Below are 22,939 nucleotides of genomic sequence, written 5' to 3' on the forward strand. Positions count from 1 at the left end.
GTTCCAGGCCTACTCCGGCCCCCTCCCACAACTCTTTCTCCGGTACATCGATGATTACTTCGGTGCTGCTTCATGCTCTTGTCTGGACCTGGAAAAATTTATTAATTTTGCTTCCAATTTCCACCCCTCCATCATTTTCACATGGTCCATCTCTGACCCTTCCCTTCCTTGACCTCGCTGTCTCAATTTCTGGTGATAGACTGTCCACCAATATTCATTACAAGCCTACCGACTCCCACAGCTACCTCGACTACAGCTCCTCACAGCCCGCTTCCTGTAAGGACTCCATCCCTTTCTCTCAGTTCCTTTGCCTCCGTCACATCTGTTCTGATGATGCCACTTTCAAAAACAGTTCCTCTGACATGTCTTCCTTCTTCCTTAATGGAGGTTTTCCACCCACGGTGGTTGACAGGGCCCTCAACCGTGTCTGGCCTATCTCCTGTGCATCTGCCCTCACACCTTCCTCTCCCTCCCAGAACCATGATAGGGTCTCTCTTGTCCTCACTTATCACACCACCAGCCACCGCATTCAAAGGATCATCCTCCGCCATTTCCGCCAACTCCAGCATGATGCTACCAGCACACACATCTTCCCTTCACCCCCTCCGGTGGCATTCCGCAGGGATCATTCTCTCCAGGACACCCTGGTCCACTCCTCCATCACCCCCTACACCTCAACCCCCTCCCACGGCACCTTCCCATGCAACCGCAGAAGGTGCAAAACCTGCCCCTTTACTTCCCGTCTCCTCACTGTCCAAGGGCCCAAACACTCCTTTCAATTGAAGCAGCAATTCACTTGCACTTCCCTCAATTTAGTCTACTGCATTCATTGCTCCCAATGCGGTTTCCTCTGCACTGGAGAGACCAAACGCAGACTGGGTGACCGCATTGCAGAACACCTTTGGTCTGTCCGCAAGCATGACCCAGACCTCCCTGTCGCTTGCCATTTCAACACTCCACCCTGCTCTCATGCCCACATATCCGTCCTTGGCCTGCTGCGTTGTGTCAGTGAACCTCAACGCAAACTGGAGGAACAGAACCTCATCTACCGACTAGGCACTTTACAGCCTTCCGGACCGAATATTGACTTCAACTCTCTCCTCCATCCCCACCCCCTTTCCGATCCCCCCTTTTTTTTCAAATAATTTATATAGATTTTTCTTTTCCCACCTATTTCCATTATTTTTAAATGTATTTCCATCCATTGTTTTATCTCTACCTTTTAGCCTATTTTGTTCCCTTCCCCCCACCCCACACCACCCCCACTAGGGCTATCTGTACCTTGCTTGTCCTGCTTTCTACCCTTAATGTTGCCTATTAGCACATTTCTTAGCTAATATCACCACTGTCAACACCTCTTTGGTCCTTTGTCTATGACATCTTTTGGTTATCTCCACCTATCACTGGCCCTCTATCCAGCTCTACCTGTCCCACCCCCCCTTAAACCAACTTATATTTCACCTCTCTTCTATTTTTCCTTAGTTCTGTTGAAGAGTCATACGGACTCAAAACGTTAACTGTGTTGCTCTCTGCAGTTGCTGCCAGACCTGCTGAGCTTTTCCAGGTATTTTTATTTTTGTCGTGGCAGATTTTCTTCCCTGAAGGACATTAATGAACTGGTTAAGTTTTAATAACAGATCAACAGCTCCACTTTTATTTTCATTTTTATTTAAAGCTGATTTCAAATTCACATGGTGACATTTGAACTCATGTTCTGCAGGATTATTAGTCAGGGCCTCTGGATTACTGGTTCAATAACATAAACAGCGTGCCCCAGTTATTGATAGGACATCCACCATTGCCTTGATAATGAAGAAATCTCACTTTTGTGAACTGAACTTTAACAAAGTCAGTGACAGAAGCCCTTTGACAAATGCAATTCAGCACTTACTGTATACGACATCATGTCACAGATTTTCAGTCTTAGTCAAGTGTCTTCAACAAAAAGTGTTACATGGGTGATCTTATTTGTCCATTCTTCGAGGTCTCCTCCATCATGGATGCCTGTGTCCCAGTGAATTCAGTCCACATTACATGACTTTAAAGATTGTCTGACTGCATTGGAGACAGCTCAGGTTAGGGACAATATGCTGGCTGTAATACTATAGTCCTGTGCACCAGTGTTAGCTGATTTCAGAGCTAAACTGGTACAAATGACTTAGGTAGGAAAGGGGATGAGGTCCTGAAAGCAGATTTCAGGGAGCTAGGAAGGAGATTGAAAAGCAGGACCTCTAAAGCAGCAATCTCAGAATTATTCCCAGTCCCATGTGCAAGTGAATATAGAAACAGGAGAATTAAGCGATTAAACACATGGCTGGAAAGCTGGTGTAGGAGGGAGGGCATCAGATTTCTGAGGCATTGGGACAGTTCTGGAGAAAGTGGGATCTGCTCAAGCCGGATGGTCTACACCTGAACAGGACTGTGACGAATATCCTCGCAGGGCAATTTCCTAGTGCTCTTGGTGGGGGTGGGGTTTAACCTAGATTGGCAGGGGAATGGGAACCTGAGAGCAAATTCAGAGCAGGGAATGTGAGATAGAAAATTAGTGAGTGACTCTGAAAGACAGAAGGAGCACGTGTTACAAAGTGTAAAGCACAAGAATTTGGCACTGTTAAAAGGTATGTATGTAAACGCAAAGAATATAGCAAATAAAACTGATGAACTGAGGGAACAGATAGACACATATCATCGCTATAATGGAAACTTGGTTTAAAGAGGGGCAAAAATGGCAGCTCAATATCCCTGGATATAGAGTTTTCAGGCAGGATAGAGAGAGGAATTGTAGTGATTGTAGGTATAACCTTTCCTACTGCCTTTAGGGGTCATGTGATTGTTCTGACAAATGAGTCCTAAGCGCGGGTAACCCTGGGGAGCGGAGCTTTCTAGCGGTGGGCTTGGTTCAAGCTTCTAAAAGAGTTCTGTAATAAAATTATCTGTTTCAAGTAGGAAACCTGTCCGGTACATCAAATTCATTACAGGAATAAAAAAGGTGGGGTGTAGCATTATTGGTTAAAGAATCAATTATAGCTGTGGGGAGGGATGATATACCAAATTAATCATCAAATGAGGCCATATGGGTTAAGCTTAGAAATAAAAAAGGGCAGCCACATTGCTCGGAGAGTACTATAGGCCCCCAAATAGTGGAAGGGCAAATACATAGGCAAATTTCTGAGTGCAAAAATAGGGCAGTAATAGTTGGAGACTTCAATTACCATAATATCAGCTGGGATGTGAACAGAGGGAATAAAGGTCTTGAACTGCATTCAAGAGAACTACTTTAGCCAGCATGCAACAAGCCAAATGAGAGGGGGTGTAATTCTAGATTTAGCCTTAGGAAATGAAGCTGGGCAAGTGGATGAAGTAGCAGTGGAGGACCATTTTGGAGATAGTGACCAAAATACAGTTAGATTTAGCATCAATATGGAAAAGGAAAAAGATAGAACAGGAGTAAAAGTTCTAAATTGGCGGAAGACAAATTTTATAAAACTGAGAGGTGAACTGGTGAAAATGGATTGGGTACAGCTACTAGAAGGGAAAACAGTGTGAAATCGGTGGGGAGTATTAAAAAGCAAGATTCTACAGGTACAATGTAGACATATCCCCACAAAGAAAAAGGGTGGCACTGCCAAACCTAGAGCCCTCTGAAAAAGCAGAGAAAGAAAGCTTATGGCAGTCACAAAAAAGCTTAATGCTGTAGTAAGCCTGAAGGAGTATAGAAAGTACAGGGGGTGTCATGCAGCTATTAATGTATATAATGTTATTGGAAATTATTTTTTTTAAATAGAGGTTTAGTCTGTGGGTGTGCCTGTGTATGTTTTAATTGGATTAAAGCCAGCTAATCTGGGTGTTTTGATGTGTAGTAGTTTTGAGATGTGAACACAGAGGTAGAGGATATTTGCAATTTGTTGAATACAGCATTCAAGAAAGGGAATGAAATCTGGCACCTAGCTAGGAGACACCAGTGTTTATATTACTAATAAAATTGGTATTATTAAAGGGGTTTGATTGTTAGAAGAGGTGAAGTTCAAAGGACCTGATTTACATTCAAAGAGAAGTGCTGGGTGTAACAGAAAGCAGCTTTGTGTGTGCACGGCAGAGGCATGTAACATCAAAGCAGCTGTAAGCCTACAACTGTCTGCCAAGGAACCAAAGTGAAAGGAACCTAATTTTGAATTTGTAAGGTGAAACTGCTTTGCCTGATGTCTGCTTAAAGTCTATGGGTTGTTATTGCCTTCGTGTAGATTAGTTTGGGAATTTGTTAAAAAGTTATGATAGTAGTAATTTGTAGCCATGTGTATATGTTTAACTTGTGTAAATTAATAAATGTCTCATGCAGTTTGATTTAAAATATCTCGTGAACTGGCGGTCTTATTCCTGAATTTAGAGCTGCAATTCAAAACATACCACTTAAAAGTATAGGTTATGACAGTTGTTTAAAGTTTCCCTCTGGGATTTTAAAAAACAGCCTTTACCAACTGCTGGGTCATAACATGGGTGAAGTAAAAATGGAAATTAGGAAAGCATAAAGAGGATACGAAAAAATATTGGCAGGGTAAAATCAAAGAAAACCCAAAGATGTTTGACCAGTACATTAAGAGCAAGAGAATAACCAAGGAAAGAGCAAGGCCTATGAGAGGTATAGGTGTTAACTTGTGTGTTGATGCTGAAGATGTGGGTAGGGTTCTCAATGAGTACTTTGTCCCTTTCTTCACAAAGGAGAGGGATGATGCAGACATTCTAGTTAAAGAGGAGGAATGTGAAATATTAGATAAAACAAGCATAATGAGAGAGAATGTATTGGAGGGACTGACATCCTTGAAGGTGGATAAATCACCAGGGCAGGATGGATTGCATCCCAGGTTGTTCAAAGAAGCCAGGGAGGAAACAGCAGATTCTCTGAGGATCATTTTCCAATCCTCATTAGATACAGGCGAGGTACCAGAGGATTGGAAGTCTGTGAACATTGTACCATTATTTTAAAAGGGTGCGAGGGATAGGCCAGAAAAATATAGACTGGTCAGTCTGACTTCAGTGGTGGGCAAATTATTGGAACCGATTCTGAGAGAAAGGGTTAACTGTCACTTAGAAAGGCACAGATTGATCAGGGATAGTCAGCATGGTTTTGTTAGGGGAAGATTGTGTCTTACTAATTTAATAGAATTTTTCGAGGAAGTAACCAGGAAGGCTGATGATGGTAGTGCAGTGGATGTTGTCCACATGGATATTAGTAAGACATTTGACAATGGCAGATTGGTCAGAAAAGTGAGATCCCATGGGATCCCATGGAACAGGGGAAGGTGGCAAGTTGGATTTAAAATTGGCTCAGCGACAGGAAACACAGGGTAATGGTCGATGGATGTTTTTGCGAATGGAACATGGTTTCCAGTGGCGTTCCACAGGGAGCTGTGTTAGGGCCCTTGCTGTTTGTTTTATATATTAATGATTTGAACTTAAATGTGGGAGGCATGATCAAGAAATTTGCAGATAACACAAAACTTGGCTGTGTAGTTGATAGTGAAGAGGATAGCTTTTGTCTCCAGAATTATATCAATGGTTTGGTTGAGTGAGTGGAAAAGTAGTAAATGGAATTCAATCCAGAGAAATGTGAGGTAATGCATTTGGGGAGGCAAAGAAAGCAAGAGAATGCTCAATTAATGGGAGGAATTTGAGAGGGGTTGAGGAAGGGAGAGACCTTGGAGTGCATGTCCACAGGTGCCTGAGGGTGGCAGGAGAGGTGAATAAGGTGGTAAAGAATGCTGCCAGGGCTTGAAAATTGCAGCTATGAGGAAAGATTGGATAGACTAGGGTTGTTGTTCCTTGGAACAGAGGAGGCTGAGGAGTGACCTAATTGAAGTGTACAAAATTATGAGGGGCCTAGATAGGGTAGACAGGAAAGACCTGTTTCCCCTAGCTGAGGGGTCATTTGCCAGGGGGCATAGATTTAAGGTGATTGGTAGAAGGATTAGAGGGAGCATGAGGAAAAACTATTTCACCCAGAGGGTGATGGGCGTCCGGAATTCATTGCCTGAATTGATGGTTGAGGCTGAAACGCTCAACTCATTTCAAAGATACCTGGACTTGCAGCTGAAATGCTGTAACCTGCAAGGCCATGGACCGGGTGCTGGAAAGTGGGATTTAAATGAGCAGCTAGTTTCTTTTTCTTTTCTTTTTTAGCCGATGCAGACACAATGGGCTGAATGACCTTTTTCTGCATCGTAACTTTTCTATGGTTCTTTGGTTCTAACTGTTCTAGTACAGCTGTGACACTGGGATCTCGTCAACAACATGGAAAATTTTCCAGGTTTTTGCTATACATAAAAACAGGATAAATCTTTCCATAGCTAATTACTGTCCTATTACCTTCCTCTTAATCATAAGAAAGTGATGGATTGAATCAATAAGTCAATGAGCTCCTTGCACTAATTGACGGAATTGAGGATGGAGGAGACAGGGGAGCAGGGTTTAAGAATCCGAACAATTATTGTGTATTCCCTTGTCTCGTTTGCCATGTCCAAATGCATTACCACACACTTCTCCAGGCTGAATTTCTTTTCAAACTTTTCTGCCTACCTGACCAGTCCATTGATATTTCCTGCAGTCTTCAGCTTTATCCTTCACTTTCGAGCCTAAAGCCATTTTTTATATCATCTGTAAACTTCTTTATCGTGCCTCCTAGATCTGCATCGCTGAACCCTATACTGGAAACAGCTTTCCAATCACAAAATACCCAGCAACCATTATCTTTCTCTTCCTGACAATTAGGTAATATTGGACCCAACTCACCAATTATCTTTGTACCCGACGGGCAGAATTTTCCCGTTGGCGTGTGAGGGAGGGCCCCGCATGTCAACTATATCTGTCAGATGATTGGCCCTGAGATCTCCCCTAACTGTGTGGGTGGACACCCCATGCCAGTGACTCTAAAGGTCACAGCTGCCCTCAACTTCTATGCCTTTGGCTCCTTCCGGTGGGTGATCTTTGCGGTGTCTCCCAATCAGCTGTCCACACTTGTGTCAAGTAGGTTACAGACGCTCTGTTCAGGCGTGCATTGACCTTCATCCACTTCTGTTGGGACCAGGCAAACCAGACACAGTGAGCCAGAGGCTTCATGGCAACTGCTGGCTTCCCCCACTTCCAGGGTGCAATAGACTGTACACATGTGGCCATGAAGGCGCCAGCAGGTGAGCCCGGTACCTTCATCAACAGGAGGGGCTTCCACTCCATGAACGTGCAGATAGTGTGTGACCACAGGATGCTGATTCTACAAGTCTGTGCAAGGTACCCAGGCAGCTCCCAGGACGCCTACATCCTCAGACACTCCCAGGTGCTGGGGCCGTTGTTGCAGCCTCACCAGATGATATGGTCACTGGCAGAGGGGTGGAGGAGTTGCCGCCCTCATCCGGAGCGCCCTGAGAGGAGCCCGCAGAGATGACAGGCAGCTGCTGCACCGACGTGATGTCGCTTCAGACCTCCCTGCTCACTGTGGATGGATGGGCACCGAGCTGGGAAACTTGATACCCACACCATCTCCCACACTGGCACTGACCAGCTGAGGTCAATACTAAAGTGAGGGCTTGCTGGTCAGAGCGGATCCCCAGGAAGCCCTGATGGGTCTCCTGGTGTAGGCTCCCCACGAGAGTCGCCACTCTCTCCATGGAGGACACTTTGCACTCTGACATGTGGCTCATTGCTTTGGTGAGCAGCCTCATAGACTCCTCCACCACGGAGACCAATCCAAGCATAGCCTCAAGTATCTCCCCCAGATGCTTCCGCACACCCGGCCGCATTTCCTGACCCTGCTGCATCGCAGACGACTCTAGAGGCACATCAACAGGCACCGACTGAGCATGTGCCTGGTCCCCTGCAGTCCTCTGACTGCTGGCACCATGGGCACTCTGGCTCTGCCAGCTCCTCCAGTGACTGTGAAGTGCCCTCACCACTGTGCCCCGGGACACTAGATGTTGTTCTAATTCCCACCCTGGTGCTAGTATCCGCACTGGTGCCTGCCTCGCAGAAATGGTGTGGTGCTGTTGAGACTTCAGGCCCCTCAGGTGTGAAAGGGGGCCTCTGCTGCTCCTCCTCCCAGCCCTGCTCCGCTGATGCTGAAAGGAAGAACAAGGACAGTGGATCACTTAGCATGGAGACAATGACAAAGTCCATCCCTGTCCCCAGGATCATTTATGCGTTCATCCTTCCATAACCAATGGTCATGCCAAGTTGCAAAGTTACATCATTTAATATTCAGCAGTGCTATGCCTGTTGGGAGGACAACGCTGACCTCACTGTTGGGCATAAATACCTGGCCGGGGCACCCCAGCCTCACCGACACCAATGGACCTGGGTGTATGGCGCCTCTCCAAATCCAGGGCTTCCTGCTTGAAACGGTTTAGAATGGCGATCTCTGCATTGCTGAGGCCAGTCCTCACACGCTCTGCCACGTAATGAGCATTCTCCTCCTGAAAATGAGAGACGAGCATTGATGAGTGCAATTTGCACATGGACTCTCTTCGTGCATGGCCCACCCCAATCAGAGTGGCACACATCAGGCCTCCAGTGCCTCCTCACCCTGCTGCTGTCGAACACTCACACAAAGATGCTAGGTCCGCTCCCTACCCTCCCACCCCTTGGACACATGCTGCCCACATCACATTAGGCACCACACAGTATATCCTTCCACAGCAAGGAGGCGCAAGCACGTGGAGCGCAGAGCGCAGCAGACGATTCGTTGCCACGCCACCTTGAAGCTCCCCTCCCACCATCTCATCACCCTGACTAGGACATGTCCTGGAGTTCTAACACTGCGCCCAGGTGCAGCTCCTCCAGGTTGCCCCAAAACCAGTCATGTGGGACTCAGTGTGACACATGTTGTGGGGGCAAAACACACCTCTTCATCACCCACTCAGGCTGATCTCAGCATGGACAGTTTCTGCTTGCCCACCCAGCAAAGGACAAATACCGTCAATGATTCAATGCAGTTACGACACTCGGACTTGGGGGGGAGTGGTGGGCGGGGTGGCAACAGGGGGGGTAAGCCAACCTGCTGGGTTAAGTGCCCAATGCCAACATGGTATTCACCCTGCCGGAGCGCAACAAGTCGTTGAAGCGCTTGGGGCACTGGATCCAGGTGTGCCGCACCACATGGCGGGAGCTCACCACCTCCACCACCTCCTCACAGGCACGTTTCATTATGTGGTGTGGGGGGGGCCTCCTCCTTCCATCCTGGGGGACCAGCACCTCCCGCTGTGCTGCCACCTCCTCGAGGAGGGCAGCAAGGCAGTCATACGAAAAATGAGGGGCACACTGGCCTCCCGCCCTACCCTCCGGCCTGGCCTGCTCACCAGAAGACCTCTGCTGTGGCCATGCATTTGCCATTGTGAGCAGCCTGGATAAGGCTGTCAGGCCTTCATTTAAACAGGCTGCCGGGTCGCCATTGGACCCAGTGGTCTGCCCACGCCCACCGCCCGCCCACTCCCGCTATCCTCGGGAGTCGAGAAATACGCTGGCTGGGCCTTAATTGGCTCGCCCACGTAAAAGGGTGGCGCAGAGCCGATCATGGGCAGCGATCGGGTCCGCCCCCGCCTGCCCGCGCCCACTCCAGCTCCGCCCCCCCACCAACCTGAAAATTCAGGCCCATGAGTTTTTATTTTATGACCAGTCTGCCATGTGCGTCTTTATTAAAAGCCTTACTGAAAAACATGTATATATCAAATGTTCTACTCTTATCGGTCCCCCCTTGTTAATAGCACAAAAAATGCAATCAAGTCAGTCAGACAGATCTTCCCTTCACAAATGCATACTGCCTGTCCTTGTTTAATTAGTGCCTTTCCAAACGACAACATAAACTGCCCCTTAAAATTTTTTTCCAGTAATTTGCTCGCCACCAAGCTTATTGGCTAATTTGCCTGTTTTTAATTAGAGTATCCCTTGACAATCCTTCGCTCTTACACATATTGTTTTTGGAACATGGGAAAAATTCTCCCCCTATTGTGGGGGAAGTGCAGGAGCGGGCACGGGCGTGTGTGCCTCCGATCAGCGTCCCTGATTGGGGGTGTGCGGCCATTTTACGTGGGCGGGCCAATTAAGGCCCGCTCAGTGTGACGTCCGCCAGGAAGCACCACACTCCCTGTGCGGGGGGGGGGATTCCCTCAGCCGAGAGTGCGCTCTTTCGCGCGTGCGCACGAAAGAGTGCACAGATCAGCTCCAATTTAACACTTTTATTTAACATGTTTAAAAATTTTCCCTGCCATGTCCCCTCATGTGACACTGTCACATGAATTGGGACATGTCCATAAGTTTTATTGAAAACTTTCTTAAAGATTTAAATGCCCTCATGAAACCTTATCCCGCCCGTGGATGAGGTTTCATGCTTTTTCCAAAGCCTGCCAGGGCTCCCGGCCTGCCCGCCAACCTTAAGGTTGGACGGGCAGGTCCATTAACGACCTTAATTAGTTTTCGATGTCCTCAATAGGCCATTTTACGTGTCGGCGAGTGGGCCCCGCCCCCGCTCGCCGACTGGAAGATTCTGTCCATGGAAAACTGAATGACAAAGGGCAGGTATTAAGGAGGTGAGCTCACACTTTGTGTTGGAACTGAAAGGGTTAACACATTTGATAAAACACAGGAGGCGAGCACAAATAATTGCAGTCATACAATCAAAGTGATTTTACTCTGCAGAATTTTATATCTGTAATACATGAACTTATTTATCAGAATTGAAATACTGATATCAGATAGTTGCTCTGTTTAACACATCTGATGTAGAATATTTTCACCTTCGTCTCTCAAGCTGTTTTATCCACCCTTTATTTGTCCCCAGCATGGGGATACAAAATCAGTGAGCAAAAATTAAACAACAGATTAATACATTTTAAAAAATTCATTCATGGGATGTGGGCATCGCTGGCAAGGCTGACATTTATTGCCCATCCCTCTTTTGCTGTGAGAAGGTGGTGATGAGCTACCTTCTTGAACCGCTGCAGTCCATTGGAGCAGGAACACCCATAGTGCTGCTGGGACGGAATTCCAGTACTTTGACCCAGCGACAGTGAAGGAATGGCAATATATTTCTAAGTCAGGATGATGTGTGGCTTAGATGGGAATATCCAGGTGGTGGTGTTCCCATCTATCTGCTGCCTTTGCCCTTCCAGATAGTGGTGGCCATGAGTTTGAAAAGTGTCCAGGTCTTGCTGCATGTGGACATGGACTGCTTCAGTATCTGAGGTGTCACAAATGATGCTGAACATTGTGCAATCATCAATGAACATCCCCAATTCTGACCTTATGATGGAAGGAAGGTCATTGATGAAGCAGCTGAAGATGGTTGGACCGAGGGCACTACCCTAAGGAACCCCTGCAGTGCTGTCCTGGAACTGGGACGATTGACCTCCAACAACCACAAGCGTCTTTCTTTAAGCTAGGTATAACTCCAACTAGCAGAGAGATTCCCCACTGATTCCCATTGATTCCAGTTTTGCTAGGGTTCCTTGATGCCACACTCGGTCAAATGCAGCCTTGATGTCAAGGGCAGTCACTCTCACATTATCTCTGGAGTTCAGCTCTTTTGTCCATATTTGAACCAAGTCTGTAATGAGGTCAGGAGCTGAGTGGCCCTGCCGGAACCCAAACTGGGCATCTGTGAGCAGGTTATTGCCAAGCAAGTGCTGCTAGATAGCATTGTTGATGGCCCCTTCCATCACATCACTGACGATCGAGAGTAGACTGATGGGGTTGTACTTGGATGTACTTGTCCTGTTTTTTTTTCAGGACATATGTGGGGAATTTTACTGGGTAGATGCCTGTGTTGTAACTGTACTGGAGCAGCTTGGCTAGGGGTGCGGCAAGTTCTGGAGCACAAGTCTTCAGTACTATTGCCAGAATATTGTCATAGCCCATAGCCTTTGCAGTATCCAGTGCCTTCAGTCATCTCTTGATATCATCTGAAGTGAATCGAATTGGCTGAAGACTGGCGTCTGTGATGCTGGTGTCCTCCGGATGGTTCATCCACTCTGCACTTTTGGCTGAAGATTGTAGCAAATGCTTCAGCCTTATCATTTGCACTGATGTGCTGGGCTCCTCCATCATTGAGGATGGGGATATTTGTTGAGCCTCCTTCTCCAGTGAGGTGTTTAATTGTCCACTGCCACTCATGATTGGATGTGGCAGGACTGCAGAGCTTAGATCTGATCCATTGGTTGTGGAATAGCTTAGCTCTGTCGATCGCTTCCTGCTCATGCTATTTGGTGCAAAGTAGTCCTGTGTTGCAGCCTCATCCACTGTGTCAAGGTCTTCATCGTCAATTGCATCCCCCCCTTTCCAGCACAAGATTGTGCAGAGCGCAGCATGCTACCACTATCAGAGAGACGCGATCTGGGGGGTACTGGAGTGCGCCCCCGAATTGGTCCAGGCAACGGAAGCGCATCTTGAGAAGGCCGATGGCTCCCTCCACCACAGCCCTTGTGGAGGTGTGGCTCCTATTGTACCGCTGCTCAGCTTCTGTTCTTGGATGACGGAGAGGCATCATGAGCCACCTTCTGAGGGGATAGCCCTTATCACCCAGCAGCCAACCATCCAGCCAAGCCGGAGCACTGAAGAGCCCCGGCACCTGGGAGTGTCTGAGGATGTAGGCGTCGTGGGAGCTGCCTGGGTACCTTGCACAAACTTGCAGAATCAGTATCCTGTGGTCACACACTATCTGCACGTTCATGGAGTGGAAGCCCTTCCTGTTGACGAAGGCACCGGGCTCACCTGCTGGCGCCATGATGGCCACATGTGTACAGTCTATCGCACCCTGGACACGGGGGAAGCCAGCAATGGCTGCGAAGCCTCTGGCTCTCTGTGCCTGACTTGCCTGGTTGCAGCAGAAGTGGATGAAGGTCAATACCCGTCTGAATTGAGTGACTGTAACCTGCTTGACACAAGTGTGGACAGCTGATTGGGGGACACCGCAAAGATCACCCACCGAGCCCTGGAAGGAGCCAGAGGCATAGAAGTGGAGGGCAACTGTGAGCTTCAGAGCCGCTGGCATGGGGTATCCTCCCACACAGTTAGGAGATATCTCAGGGCCAATCATTCTGACAGATATAGTTGACTTTCTCCCTTGAGAGTCAGAGCTTCCTTCGGCACTGTACCTCAGTCATATTGAGGTAGCTGCTTCGCTGCCTGTATACCCTGGCAACAGGATAGTGGTGTCTCCTGTGGCCCCTTCCACCTTGGACAACCTCCTGGCCCTGCGCCCCTTGTGCCCGCGCCTGGCCTCCCAAAGGTGGCTCCCCTGGAGGCTGATTGTCCACTCCTGGCCCCCTCCTTATTCTATCCCTCCCTTCCTCCTCAGAGGAGCTGCCTCCAGTGGAGATGTCAGAACCCATACCCCCTGGCTAAATGGAGGCCTCCGGAAAGCTGCAGGCCCGAGAAAGATTATTGTCTGCAGACTGGTTTCAAAGTACACAAAAAGCTCTTGGAAATCGATGTGAACTGCTAACAATCAAATAGGCAACTTTAAAACACTTTCTGCAATTAAAACTTCGTGGAAAACATGAACAACCCTTCTGAGTCCGCATATCCCGACATTGCATGAGTTTTATTAAAAAGTCTCCTACCCACCTGCCCGTTGGGCCCGTGCGCAGACCCGAAGTTTGCATGGGCCCCTCAAACTCCTGGACAATTGGCAAATTAAGGGCCTTAACGAGGCCTTTAATTAATGGCGGGCGACAGCCCCACTGCTGTGCGCATCCACCGACCGAAATATCGCGATGCCGCGCACTGACGTTGGGATGCTTGCACGACGTCAGAGCGCGACATTTTAAGCGCTGATGTGCGGGCTCCGCCACCCACACGTCAGCCATAAAATTCTGCCCCTGATGTATTGTGTGCAGTTTTGGTCTCCTTAGCTAAGAAAGGATATACTTGTCGTAGAGGGAGTGTAGTGAAGGATCACCAGGTTGATCCCTGGGATGGCAGGATTGTTGTAAGAGGAGAGATTGGGCTGAATAAGCCTGTATTCACTGGAGTTTAAAAGAATAAGAGGGGATCTCATTGAAACATATACAATTCTAACATGGATGGACAGACTGGATGCAGGTATGATATTTCCTATGGCTGGACGGTCTAGAACAAGGGGTCACAGTCTTAGGTTACGCGTAGGCCATTTAAGACTGAGATGAGGAGGAACCTCTTCACTCAGAGGGTGGTGACCCTATGGAATTCTCTACTCACTTTAAATAAAAAAGAGGCTGACTTTTATGTGCCCCCGGCGGGCATGCCTGCTCACCCCCATAATATGGGGGCAGACAGGCACTGAAATCAGCAGCCCGCCTGCCATATTAAAATGACCAATGAAGGGTTAATTAGGCTTGTTATCAAGTCTATTGACCCTAATAATACACTGACCACGCCATAATGCATTTGGCGTAGACAGCAGGGCAGGAGCAGGAAGCCTGATATTTGGGCTGAATAACACGACGGGTGGACAGCACGTCACCCCCCCCACATCCCCGCTCCCACCCCCCAGAAACTCCACGTCAACGTGAAACCGACCGACTCCATGTAGAGCAGCCCCACAGCAATTAAGCACTGTGGAGCTCATTAACCAGGGCTGAGTGGGACATCTTTCCCTCACTGGGATGAAAGTCCAGATCTCTAGGGCTGCCGTCGAACTGGATTGGCTGGCAGCTCCATCAATCCCGGCAGCGGCAGGATGGCGTCTGCTGCCGCAGCCGGGACTGCAGCTGAAGTGAGGAGGCCAAGGCTTAGGAACCCATGAGAAGTTAAGTCTAGGTTCTTGGGCCTGGAGAGTTTGGGAGCATGAGGGACTGGAGCAGTGGTGGGGAGAGGGTGAGTTTAAGAGAGGGAGCAGGTAGGAAAGAAGTGGGGGTTCAGTCTAAGGCAGGCAGCCACACAATGGCAAAGGGCAGTCCCCGAAGAGCCCTGGGAATCCTCAACATCGACTCTGGACCCCATGGAGTGTTATGGAATCAGGTCAAACGTGGGCAAGGAAACCTCCTGCTGATTACCACATATTGCTCCACCTTAGCTGATGAAACAGTGCTTCTCCATGTTGAACACCACTTGGAGGAAGCAATGAGGGTGGCAAGGGTGCAGAGCATGCTCTGCATGGGGGACTTCAATATCCATCACCAAGAGTGGCTCGGTAGCACCACCACAGACCGAGCTGGCTGACTCCTAAAGGACATAGCTGCTAGACTGGGTCTGCGGCAGGTGGTGACAGAACCAGCAAGAGGACAAAAATAATATTTGACCTCATCCTCACCAACCTGCCTACCACAGATGCATCTGTCCATGACAGTATCAGTAGGAGTGACCACCACACAATCTTTGAGGAGACAAGTCCCGTCTTCACATTGAGGATACCCTCCATCATGCTGTGTGGCACTACCACCATATTAAATGGGACAGATTTTGAACAGATCTAGCAACACAAGACTGGGCAACCATGAGGTGCTGTGGGCCACCAGCAGTGGCAGATTTGTACTCAACCATAATCTGTAACCTCATAGCCTGGCATATCCCCCACTCTACCATTACCATCAAGCCAGGGGATCAGCCTGGTTCAATGAAGAGTTCAGGAGGACATGGCAGAAGCAGCACCAGGAATACCTAAAAATTAGGTGTCAAACTGGTGAAGCTACAACACAGGACTACTTTCATGCCAAAAGGCATAAGCAGCAAGTGATAGACAGAGCTAAGCGATCCCACAGCCAACGGGTCAAATCTATGCTCTGCAGTCATGCCACATCCAGTCGTGAATGGTGGTGGACAATTAAATAAACTCGCAGGAGGAGGCTCCACAAATATCCCCATCCACAATGACGGAGGAGCCCAGCACATCAGTGCAAATGATAAGGCTGAAGCATTTGCTACAATCTTCAGCCAGAAGTGCCGAGTGGATGGTCCATCTTGGCCTCCTCCGGAGGTCCCCAGCAACACAGATGCCAGTCTTCAGCCAATTCGATTCACTCCACGTGATATCAAGGAATGGCTGAATGCACTGGATACTGCAAAGGCTATGGGCCCTGACAATATTCTGGCAACAGTACTGAAGAATTGTGCACCAGAACTTGCTGTGCCCCTAGCCAAGCTGTTCCAGTAAAGCTACAATACTGGCATCTACCCAGCTATGTGGAAAATTGCCCAGGCATGTTCTGTACACAAAAAGCAGGGCAAATCCAATCCGGCCAATTACCGCTCCATCAGTCTACTCTCCATCATCAGTGAAGTGATGGAAGGGATTATCAACAGTGCTATCAAGTGGCATTTGCTTAGCAATAACCTGCTCACCTATGCCCAGTTTGTGTTCTGCCAGGGTCACTCAACTGTTGACCTCATTACAGCCTTGGTTCAAACATGGACAAAAGAACTGAACAGAGTGACTGCACTTGACATCAAGGCCGCATTTGATAGAGTGTGGCATCAAGGAGCCATAGCAAAACTGGAGTCAATGGTAATCAGGGGGGAAACTCTCCAGTGGTTGGAGTCATACCTAGCACAAAGAAAGATGGTTGTGGTTGTTGGAGGTCAATCATCTCAGTTCCAGGACATCACTGCCGGAGTTCCTCAGGGTAGTATCCTAGGCCCAACCATCTTCAGCAGCTTCGTCAATGACCTTCCATCATAAGGTCAGAAGTGGGGATGTTCGCTGATGATTGCACAATGCTCAGCACCATTCACGACTCCTCAGATACTAAAGCAGTCCATGTCCAAATGCAGTAAAACCTGGACAATATTCAGGCTTGGGCTGAGAAGTGGCAAGTAACACCTGCGACACATGTGTCAGGCAATGGGCATCTCCAAGAGAGCATCTAACCATCTCCCCTTGACATTTAACGGGATTACCTTTGTTGAATCCCCCACTATCAACTTCCTGCAGGTTACTATTGACCAGAAACTGAACTGGACTAGCCATATAAATACTGTGGCTAGAAGAGCAAGACAGAGACTAGGAATCCTGCTGTGAGTAACTCACCTCCTGACTTCCCAAAGCCTGTCCACCATCAACAAGGCACAAGCCAGGAGTGTGGTGGAATACTCTCTGCTTGGCTGGCTGAGTGCAGCTCCAACAACACTCAAGTAGCTTGACACAATCCAGGACAAAGCTGCCCACTTGATTGACACCCCATACATAAACATTCACCCCCTCCACCACCGACGAACAGTGGCAGCAGTGTGTATCATCACCAAGGCTCCTTCGACAGCACTTTCCAAATTCTCGACCACTGCCATCTAGAAGGACAAGGGCAGCAGAGACATGGGAACACAACCACTTGGAAGTTCCCTCCAAGCCATTCACTACCCTGGCTTGGAAATATATTGCCATTCCTTCATTGTCACTGGGTCAAAACCCTGGAACTTCCTCCCTAACTGCACTGTGGGTGTATCTACACCACATGGACTGCAGCGGTTCAAGAAGGCAGCTCACCACCACATTCTCAAGAGCAACTAGGGATGGGCAATAAATGCTGGCCCAGCCAGTGAAACCCACATCCCGTGCATGAATAAAAAAAAATTTACATCTTAAAACTACTATACATCAAAGCACCCAGACTAGCTGGCTTTAACCCAATTAAGACACACACACAGACACACCCATAGACACCACTAAACTCTATTTTAAAAAATAACTTCCAATAATATTATAGAAATTAATCTCTTAATGACACACTGAGGAAAGATAGCAAGTATGTGCCGCCCCCCTGGACAGGCAACTCAGCAACTTTAGTAATCTGTTAGAGTACAGAAGCCTGGACTGCTGTGAGAGCCTGTAAGCCCCTTTGAACACAGGTATCTGCAACCATGATGGCAGCAGTTTGGGTCTGCATGGCAACCAGCTGAGATTGCATGATGTCCATCTGAGTTTGCACTACAGCACTGAGACATTGGGTTGTTGCTATTTGTGCTGCAATGAAACTGCAACATCTGCCACCGGACTCGGTATCATGGTTGGGTTTGAAAGTGTTCTCCTGGGGCAGAATTCATGCTTGAGCGTGAAATAGCGCATGATATTTCGGACGGCGGGCATGCGCGAAAGTTGGAAGATGCCCGCCGACAATTAAGAGAGCAATTAAGCTCATTTAAAGTTCCAGTTGACTCCGAGTTTTCATGGTACATCCAACCTTATGGTTTGCAGATGGTTGAATCTGCCAGCCAGACTTGTCCTAGATCTTTGAACTTTGTTCAGCACTACATCCAGTTCCTTGGCACCAGGTCTGCTAACATTGGCTATCTACTCCTTCTGGCTTCATGGCGTGTGTCTGGAGGGTGTACTGCCTCTAGTGGATACAGAACCTCTTTTCTCCTGTACACCTGCTGCACCAAAACCTCCAGTGCTGCATGTGAGAACCTTGGAGCACGCTCTCTGCAATGTTCAGACATTAGTCAGCGTTCATTCTGCTCAGAGTATCTTTCCCATCCACTTCCAGTACCTGCTGCAGCCAGAATGCACCTCCCCTTCAAAGGTCAGGGTAGCCTTAAGGAATTATCATCGGCAATCCCTTACAAGCAAGGATGATTGTCTTCCATGGGTCCAAAGATGGCTGATGAGGCCGATTTGGGTCTGTAGACTTTATGGCACGTGGGTCATTTGTTGTCATGTGGAATGTCTGGTTAATTATTAATGATTAATAATGAATTATTATTCAGATCATGGCGTATTCTCTTTTAATGTTTATCCCTAAGGCATTGTTGGAATCATTCTTTTTTGACTGGATCCATCAGAGCTTTGACATTGGTCTTTTGTGGATTCTCTTCTGTTGCACCTGTCATTTTGGAGCCAGTTTGATGGACATAATTGAATGAATAAGTCAGTGATCGGTCCAGTAGTCATCAGTCCTGCAATTGCTCTGGTGATGCAGACATCTTTACGATTTTGGGCACAGGCGATGATGTAATCGATCAAGTGCAAGTGCTTGGGCTGAGAGTGTTGCCATGACGGTTTGTACTTGTTCTTCTGGAGGTCATGGTACCGGTGATAATAAGCTCACGTTCTGCGCATTTGGCAAGGAGAAGAATGCTGTTGGAGTTGACAATTTTCAATCCCTTTCCTGCCATAGTTCCATTCCAGAGATTGGAAGCTCATCTAAGTCCCTGTGAAGAAAATGCCTGTCGTCTTTTGAAGCAGGCATAGAAATCATGGTTTTGTCATCGGCATCTAGAGTTGGGACATGTGCACTGAACATGGTGGCGAATTGGCTCCTTGCCAGTTTGAGATGAACAGTCATGAGGTGCTAATTTCTTCCAAGAGGGAACTCATGAAGCTGGTTCACAAGTTCATTCTTGATAGCAGATCCAACTTTGTGAACTCCGCATTCTTCTTCCAATTTCCCTGTCCAGTAGAAAGTATAGCCACCTTGGAGTTCCTTGAGATCTCCTCTCCAGCTTGCTGGTTCTCACTCAGAGCGGCAGTGTCAATGTCATGTTGCTGGAGCTCAGGCAACGATCGCAGCGTGTCCTTCTGGGCATTCACCTGCGGACGAGTTTGTGAGGGTCCTGAAGTTCTGGGTCCCAAACTTTACTACTTGTTTATTTTGTGTATTTCTACTGCAGAAGGTGATCACTCTGGATGAGGCTATCCAGTCAGGAGAGGTGAGGCAGACTATATTTAGGGCACCTTTTTTACGCACCCGCGCCCACTCCCAAACCCATTCAACCTTCTCATCCACCCTGCCATGTTCAAATGCATGTGCTCTTTTTTTATCAAAAATCTAAATTATATTAGTTACCCTCATAATCTATTCTCAGATTCACTATTGCCAGTGAAATCCCTGTATTCCTTCCGGCAGTTACCTCACTGACGATGGTGGAGATGTACTGATCCTTACTGTACTCCCAACCATCCAAACAGGGCTCCTGTTCTACCTCAGACATATTGAAGGAATCTGGGTTGGGAAATGTCTCTGAAAGATTCACTACCACATCCAGCCGGTACCGTCTACATTTGCTGTACTGGAGTTTGGTATTTTTTGTTCCAGAGGGATAGTCCGATTCATTCATGTTTCACTCAGATTGAGATTCCCAGGAACTGAGCAACGATGCTCTAGAACATCCCGGACAAAGACTTTGGACATATGGCAGAAACCATTGGGAAAGATGCTGAGGCTCAAGAGGAAGAAGATAACTTTCTGGTAGGGTCCCCATTCTCCGAGAAAAGCGGTGATTTCATCGTAATCCCGCATGTTAGTGACAGCGAGAGGACTAGCAGCGAATTTCTTCCGTAAAATTGCAGCAATTTGTCCTTGGAGGGCGGACCAGAACCACAGCCTTGAGTTATTTCAAACTCTGGTTAAATCTCAATTGCTTCCACCTATAAATACTAATCCAATCTTAACCCTGCCCAGAGAGCTCCTCCCGATCCCACTGTACCATTAAAGAGGGTTCTTTTAATTGACAGTTTGTTTGCCAGCATTGAAGTGTTTCTTATTCTTTTGGCAGGAGAGACACTTGTTCTTTTAACTACAAAAACAGATATCACAAAGATTACAATTTCTGTTTATATACTGACTCCTGGCAAGCGATGAAAATTATTTTTTAAAATGTTGAAGGTGGGCTATGGAGACAGCCCAGGCATTCCACATTACAGGAGTTATGGTTTATTTCCTGGTATTAAGGTTATTTTGGAGGAAGGGTTTGGGACAGCTTTTGGTGGATACCCAAACACCATGGGCGGGATTTTCCGGTTTTGTCAGCGGCAGATATCGTGGCACTTGGGGTGGGAAATTGTAGAGAATGGCCAAAAGTCAATTTCCTGCTGGTGTAAAAACAAATTGGTAATTTTCTGCTCCTGACTTTCATGGCGAGTCAGGTAGGCCGCCACGCCAGGTCAGGAACCATGTCTGAATGCATTTAAATATCACGAATACTCATGAATAACTCAGCTTGCTGGAAATACGCCCCCATTCCAGATCAAAAGGCTAATCAGGCCCATGTGATTCACAACCGGATATACGTGACATGCACCTGACGAGCACCCCTTCACTCGTGACCTCGAGGTATGTTTGTCTACTTTTCACTCTGCTGCACTTGTGGCTCCTCTAACTCCGTGCCAGACTGCACAGGCAAGACCAGCTTGAACTCAAGGTGGGGAAGGGTGGGGGGGGGGTGGGTTTCGGTTTCAGAGCCAAGGTTTGCCATGCCGGACCAGCAGGAAGGCAGGGGGCTGTTGAAGGGGCTCATAGACCCATAGACGTTTACAGCACAAAAGGAGGCCATTTGGCTCATCATGTCCACGCTGGTCAACAAAGATCTGACTACACTAATCTCATTTTCCAGCGCTTGGCCCATAGCGCTGGAGGCTACGGCAATGCAAGTGAATACTTCTTAAGTGTTACGAGAGTTTCCTTTCAGGCAGTGAGTTCCAGGCTCCCACCACCTTCTGGGTGAAAAATTTCTCCTCAACTCTCCTCTTAGCCTTCTACCTCTTACCTTAAGTCTATGCCCCCTGGTTATTGACGCCTCTACTAATGGAAAAAGTGCCTTCCTATCCACCCAATCTATGCCTCTCATAATCTTATACACCTCTCAACCTTAGCTGCTCCAAGGAAAGCAACCCCAGACCATCCAAACTTTCCTCATAGCCCAGACCCTCCAGCCCAGGCAGCATCTTGGCAAATCTCCTCTGCACCCTCTCCAGTGCAATCACATCCTTCCTATAACATGGTGACCAGAACTGCATGCAATACTCCAGTTGTGGCCTAACCACAATTTCATACCGTTCCAGCATAACCTCCCTGCTCTTATATTCTACGCCTTGACTAATAAAGGCAAGTACCCCATATGCCTTCTTCATCACCTTATCTACCTGCCCTGCTACCTTCAGGGATCTATGAATATGCACACCAAGGTCCCTTTGATCAGTACTTTCCAGGGTCCTACCATTCATAGTGTAATCCCTTGCCTTGTTAGCCCTCTCCAAATGCAATACAACACACTTTTCTGGGTTGAATTCCATTTGCCACTGCTCTGCCCACCTGACCAGTCCATTGATATCCTCCTGCACTTTATGGCTATCCTCCTCACTATTTTCACCGTACCAATTTTTGTGTCATCTGTGAACTTCTTGATCATACCCCCTACATTTAAGTCCAAATCATTTAAGTACACCACAAACAGCAAGGGCCCCAGCATCGAGCCCTGCGGAACCCCACTAGAAACAGACTTCCAGTCCACTCCACGATGGGAGGGATTTTGATGGTCACAGAGGGGGTGGTGCTTGAAACTGGTCTGGTAGTAATACCTCAGCACCACCATTTTTCAAGATGATCCAATAATGCAATTGAAAAATAAGCTAAGAAAAATATTGCCAGGGGAGGGCTCTCAGGGCTTGAGGAGGAATTGACAACTGCACTTGTGGATCGATTGAAGGAGTACCCAAACAATTTGCGCTTAAACAAATGGAGAGGAAAGCACAGCTGAGACATGTTAGGAACAGTCAAATGCCAATTTAGGGAGTGTGGCACCTTAACTCATGTTCTGCATTCTTGCAAGAGTATAAGCTCGATTGGAGCAGGAGCGTAGTGCCAAATTTTGAGGTGCAGAAGCTCTAAGAAAATGTGTTGGCCATATAATTTCTAAATCTTCTATTACATTGTTTTTCTATGTATTAATCATTTGGGTCCTCAAACATCAGTAAAACTATGCTTTCTAAGTGAAAAATATTAGTCCAGGTAGGCATTTTATTTCAAACCATGTGGTATTTTGAATCATTTGTCTTTGGCATAGCTAGAATTTCATTATGCAGCAGTTTAATTATTTAATTCAAACTTATTAAACACATGAATTACGGAAAACTTTACTTACTTCTGAATGGGGGAATGGTATATAGAGGCTCCACTGCTTTTCTTGATTTATATTAATATAACCTCGACCTGGGTGTACAGGGCACAATTTCAAAATTTGAATATGACGCAAGACTTGGAAGTATTGAGAACTGTGT

At 47.4% G+C, this 22,939-nt stretch overlaps 1 pseudogene; it reads right to left on the bottom strand.

Moving 5' to 3' along the window:
• Positions 1 to 20,214, bottom strand: part of LOC144685950 (organic cation/carnitine transporter 2-like) — an 80,341-nt pseudogene extending 60,127 nt beyond the window's left edge.
• Between the last annotated feature and the right edge of the window lie 2,725 nt (positions 20,215 to 22,939).

This window comes from Cetorhinus maximus, chromosome 10 (assembly GCF_964194155.1).
Source record: "Cetorhinus maximus chromosome 10, sCetMax3.hap1.1, whole genome shotgun sequence".
Lineage (NCBI taxonomy): Eukaryota > Metazoa > Chordata > Chondrichthyes > Lamniformes > Cetorhinidae > Cetorhinus > Cetorhinus maximus.